We start from the raw sequence: 6000 nt of genomic DNA on the forward strand, positions 1-6000 counted from the left end.
ATCATCCCACAAAGCAAAAGGTCGCTGGTTTGATTCCCAGTCAGCGCACATGCCTGGGTTGTGAGGCCTAGCCCCAGGTCAGGGCGTGTGCGACAGGCAACGAGTTGATGTTTCTCTCACACATCCATATTTCTCTCCTGCTTTTTCTCCTTCTCTTCCCCTCTCTCGAAGAATAAATAAATAAAATCTTTAAAGAAAAAGAAGAAAAAGGAAAGAAAATCGGTCTATTCAAATATTCCCCACACTGAACACAATCTTCAAACACTTCCTAGGCCAGGTATCACATATTTAAAAATTAGTGATTTCTAATTGTAGGAAGAAATTGCAGAGTATTAGCAGGACCTAAAAAGGACCATCAAGAAATATTCAAAGGAGAATCAGTAGGGGCTGTGGGATGATGACCCTACAGCACTTACAGACCCCTGGCTCAAGCCAGGCCCGGCCCCACCCCTCCTACCCCTGCCCTGGCCCTGGGGGCTGCAGGGCCCTCCCTCTGGTGCATGTAGGGTGGAACCCCGGAATGCAGGAAGGCAGAGCTCCTGGGTAGAGTTGCACTTCAGCAATACCAGGAACGGGAACAGCGTCCCAGCCTCAGTTTCTACTTACAATGGTGACATGGAAAGAATCCTGCTGGATCAGCTCCAAGAGTTGTCACTGTGACAGCCACGTGGCTCACAGACCCAACAAGACACTCACAGCGCCAGACACTCAAAGCGCTGGAGAGGAAAAAAGCTCTCAGTCTGAGGATTACACTGAGAGAAGAAAAGAAGTCAAAAGCACCTTAAAAAAAACTCAGACTGTATATGAAGTTGGTCAAGTCAGCCAGAAATATCCCCCCAGGTGGTTCTTCTCCAAGCCCCCCAGAAGCACACGAGCGTCCACGAAGAAGGGGGCGTCTTCTCCAGGGAGTTCCCTCAAGTCTGCCTTCTGCCTCTGCTGCTTTGTCATCTGCTGGCCATTAGGCTGGGGACCGATCCTGGATGGTGTCTGACAATCTCATCAGCACCTTTGGATGAAGACCTGGAATCAGCTTTTTCATGGAGCGGGATTTATACTAGAGCTCCCAACACAGCTAACTGCTTGGTGATGATGAACAGATTGAAGCTGCAAAGAGTAACAAGGACCAGGACTGTGGTTGCCATGGGGCCACACCCTGAGCAGTGCTAACAATGGAGAAAATGAAAATCTCATACACTGAAATAATGGGACAACACTCTCAAGCGGTGGTGCGATCTGGAGTCACATGGCAGGGATCCTCTCCAGGAAAAGGGGAAGAGCAGCCCACAGTGAGCCGGCTCAGATCCGCAGCCTGCTTCCCACAGTGCACAAGGGACCCCAAGTCAGAAGGCCCAGGCCCTCCCAAGCTGAGGGGGTGGGTGCTGGGCTCTCCCAGCTGACAGGTAGCCCAGGGTGGTCCCTTCCTGGGAAGCAGTGAGCCCCACCCTTCCCCTGGAAACCAGACTCTGGATCCCCACACACCCTGCTCTCTCTCTGTGTGGGAACCCCCCTGCTCCAGGCCCTCAAGTTCTCACAGAGGAGGAAATACTCAGCTGGAATCAGTTTAAGTTCTGGTCGAAATGAGCTCTCAAATTCACCAATTTCCATCTAGCAGTGAAATCCAAAGGTTCACTCCCTAAGTCTGACCTTCCAAGACTTACTCAGTTTGCACAAACCCCAGCTAACTCCACCAACTCTGTGCAGGATGCCAAAACCAAGCTTCAGGAAGCAACCCCAGGCAGCCACAAACCGTCCCAGCTCATCTGCAGGTGGGTCTCCCTCTCTCAGGCTCTGTGGCTTCTCTAACCACCCAACACATTCTGGGTGGTTCTGGAGGCTGCAGGCCACCTGCAGGGGAATGCACCCAGCAAGACCCCACTGTACTTTCCTTCACCTCTCACACAGGCCCGCCTTTGGGCGCGCTTGTTCCAACCTGTGTGATGCATCTCTTCAAGCACTGTGGGTCATCCAGATGAGACAAAGACCCTGCCGTCCTGGTGTGTGAATGAGATCCCACGGAATCCCTGCTTCCACCCAGGTTCAAGGAAAAAGTGGGGGGAAAATTCTGGGGCACTTTTATGGTTTTCAATAACTGGAAACTACTTATCTCTTTCAGAAAACAGGTATGACTTTACTATCGTCATCATCATTATGACTATAATAGCAGATTGTAAATTAACTCATCAGAATTGAATGTTTCACAGTTTCACAGGATTTACATTAATCTTGGACAACCAGCTACTAACAGCAAGCGGGACAGGGTCACAGTATCACACTCTGCACCCTGAATCAAAGAGTCACTGTGATTTTTATGAATATTTTAATCCAAATCCCTGCCCACCTCTCATGAAGGTGTGGAACTTTGTGCATCTCCCCCGCAATTCCACCGGAAGAGAGGACATTTTCTGTATTGACACTTTTACCCAGCAGCCTCTCTGGTTCAGCCCCATAAGAACAGGAGTCAGCAGGACAGAACAAACAGATCTGAGACACTCACTAACTCACTACCGTGGAGAAAAAAAGGCAAAAGGAATTCAGTCATTTTACATCTGTTGAAACCTGAGGCTGGAATAAGGGAAAGCTGTTTGTGCTGAGCTGGACACAGGCTGCTCATAGTTGTCAGGTGACAATGGGAATCCTCTCTGAGTCCTGTGCTCCTGGAAACATCCAAGGAAGGTAGAAGGATCCCCTTCACCCACATATTCTGGCAAAGGGCACACTTAAGAACGCCCTTGCCCTTGTTTATCCAAGATAAGGCTGATGCAGATGCTCCCCAATCCCCATCATGCTTATGATCATTGATTGGGTTGAACTGCAGACCTCCAATGACCACACAGAGGAGATGCATGATGGCCAGACTTCGCTCAGTGTCTGTTTTTCCCCTAGACCCCTTGCCCCCCAACCCCCCACCCCAGCCCTCAGCCTGAGCCCTCAGACACCCTTTCTGAGGACAGGCTGGCCTGGGGACCTGATATTCCAACCTAGCCCCTCCTACTTTGACTGACTCCTATATATAAAACCAAAACTCAGAAACCCCAACGCTTTAAACACTCACAGATGGTAAGGTCAGTTTTCTCCCTACCGCATAGCCCCTGCCCCCAGTTCATAGTCCCTTCTCCCCGCCCTTTGCAGCAATAATTCTTTTGAATGAAAGTCTCCCCTAAGTTTGGATTTTTTATTTGCCATAGCCTGGACCAACAGATCACAATTGCCCATTTCTTACCCCAACTTTAGCCAGCCTTCTGTCCTCCCCACAGGCCCAGGACATTGTCCCACACTAGGTCTGAACAAACACTAAGAGTGCAGAACAAGTCTCTGCTGTCCTGAGCTGAGAACGTGCCCAGCATACTGGGAATGGTTCCTGTCACACCGCCTTCCTGCTCACATTCATTCCATTGAAAAAAGCCCTCTTCTGAGATGTGAGCCACATTCCTGTTGCAACAGTCTTCAGATGTTAAAAACAAATGACCCCATGGGGTCATTTACGCTAAGCCACACTCACCAAACTTACAGTTCCAGCCTATCCCTTGAATGGAATCTTAAACCGGTCAATCAGGAATTACTGGTCAGCAATAGTGAGGTCATCTGTCCGAGAGATCCCACCTTCCCTTAAAGGAAAGTGACCTTGCCACAATCAGCTCCTTGCTAGTATTACTTCCTAGTTCCCTCTCTTATAACTGTAAAAATCTACAGCTCCTAGGAACTCCTTTCTGTCTGATAGATGGGATGCTCTTCATTTATGAATTGTTAAATAAAGCCAATTACCCTGGCTGGTGTAGCTCAGTGGATTGAACGCTGACTTGTGAACCAAAGGGTGCCGGTTCAATTCCCAGTTGGGGCACATGCCTGGGTTGTAGGCCAGGCTCCCCGGTGTGGGGCATGTGAGAGGCAACCAAACATTGATGTTTCAATCCCTCTCTTCCCCTCTGTCTAAAAATAAATATATAAAATATTTAAAAATAAATAAAGCCAATTAGATCTTTAAGTTTACTGAGTTCGATTTTGTTTGAACAGAAATAACGTCTCTCCTTAATCAAAATCGGGTTTGATTGTATCTGTCTGGTCCAGGGAGGTTCCCCCGACGTGGCCGCCCCCCACCCTGACCGCCAGCGCCCACGGTCGTCCAGTCCCTCGGACCCACCCAGCCAAAGGACTAGGATCAGCGGGTGTGAAGGTGAGGGGGCACGGGAAGACCCAAAACACCGGGCACGGCCGAGGGTGGACACCCGGGCCCCCCAAATGTGGACAGGACAGTTCGCCGGTACCCCACCCCCTGGCAGAGTGCGGACACTCCAGTAGGGACTCATGGGACATGCCCCCAAGGGGTGGCAGGGACAGAACGCCAGGACCGCACTCCACGGCACAGGAAGAAGACTCGGATCCGGACCTTAGAGGTTAGGGGTGGTGAGCGAGAACCCGGGCTTGCAGCCGCTTCCAAACAGTTACGCTGGTTCGAACCAGCTCCTCCCAGTTTAGGCTTCAGCTCCGGCCCCGCGCACTCCCCACCTCCAGGTCATTTACCAATTCAGATCCAGGTTGTCCTCTGCGGCCGCCGCACTCAGGCAAGGAGGAACGATTTACACACTACCAGCGTGCCCGCCCCGGGTCCCGACTGGACGATTGTTGTAGCTCGCTCTCCCTGATTGGGTAGTTATCTGAAACCCGCCCCGCACCCTTATTGGACAATGCTTCCAGACACTCTCCTTCTCCATACTCTGATTGGATAGTCCGGCCACGGGCCCTAGCTCCGCGGCTTCAATTGCGTCCTCCGTTTGGATCGGGAATCCTGACTCAGTCTTTCTGCAGAGCGCCCCTTATCTGGAACCTGGACGGGACAGAAGGGCTTCTGCTGACTTGAGAGGTTAGGGGTCGTCCGGCGACAAAGCCACCGTTGGTCTATGCCCCATTTTCAAGAAAAACACTAACAGTGACGTAACCTCCTGCAAGGCAGAGCCAGACTCCGTTTTGACGTTTGACCTTTGACGCTGGAGTCCTGATCTCCTCCCCCAACTCAAAGTTGGGGTTGAGATCAGCAACCCAGAGCCCAGGGTCCTTTGTCTCCGTGGGAAGTGGGACTCTGTGGCCCTAGACTGCACGCGGAACTCGTCTCAGTACAGCCACTGGTGTGAGGTGTTAGAATTATCAGGTGTGCATTTCACACTGCAAAGAAATGTCCTTTAGATCAGTTTCTGAGTGTCTCTACAGGATTCTGAAATATAAAAGGCTGATCCCCTTGGCCGGGTAGCTCAGTTGATTAGAACATCCTCCTGATATGCCAAGGTTACAGTTCCAACCCCAATCAGAGCACATACAAGAATCAACCAATGAATTCATAAATAAGTGGAAACAAATTGATGTTTCCTTTCCTCTCTAAAAAAAAAAAAAAAAAAATAGAAAGGCCATACACTCATCGCACCACCAACTGAGCCACCAATTGTGAAAGATAAAATAGCCATGTTCTGAAAATTAAGACATATTGGGTGATATTTAGAATTTGATTGTGATGGGCTGGAGGGAGGTGGGGAGAGGAACTAGGGGATCCCAGGCCTCGCCAAGTCCTTGGCGCCGCCACTCTCCTATCCTGTCAGCTGCAGCCGGGCCACACCCCGGCCACTGTAGGGGAAGCGATATTGCCATTTTGCAGATGTGTAAACTATAACAGAGAAACCTTGTTGTTCACTTGGCCAAAGTGGCAAATAAACTCGCCAGCAGGGTTTCGGAGTCGCTCCACCAACAAACACTCCTGGCGGCCGAGCACCTAGGCTTTCGCTGGAAAGCCTCTGGTGGGACCACACGAAATCCCCCACCGTAGGACAGCGCCCCACACCAACACCAGAAGTTCAACCTCCGCGAAGAATCAAAATGCTGATCTCATCTGATGCGACAGACGGGGGAGTAACGCGGTAGACAGCACGTTTACCGGCGCTTCCGCTTCTGGTTTCGGGGCTTCCGAGAGCGGAAATGGAGGTGGGTCTTGGGTCTGGGATTGGTGAAGCCTCCAGA

Source organism: Desmodus rotundus, chromosome 9 (genome assembly GCF_022682495.2).
Source record: "Desmodus rotundus isolate HL8 chromosome 9, HLdesRot8A.1, whole genome shotgun sequence".
Taxonomy (NCBI): domain Eukaryota; kingdom Metazoa; phylum Chordata; class Mammalia; order Chiroptera; family Phyllostomidae; genus Desmodus; species Desmodus rotundus.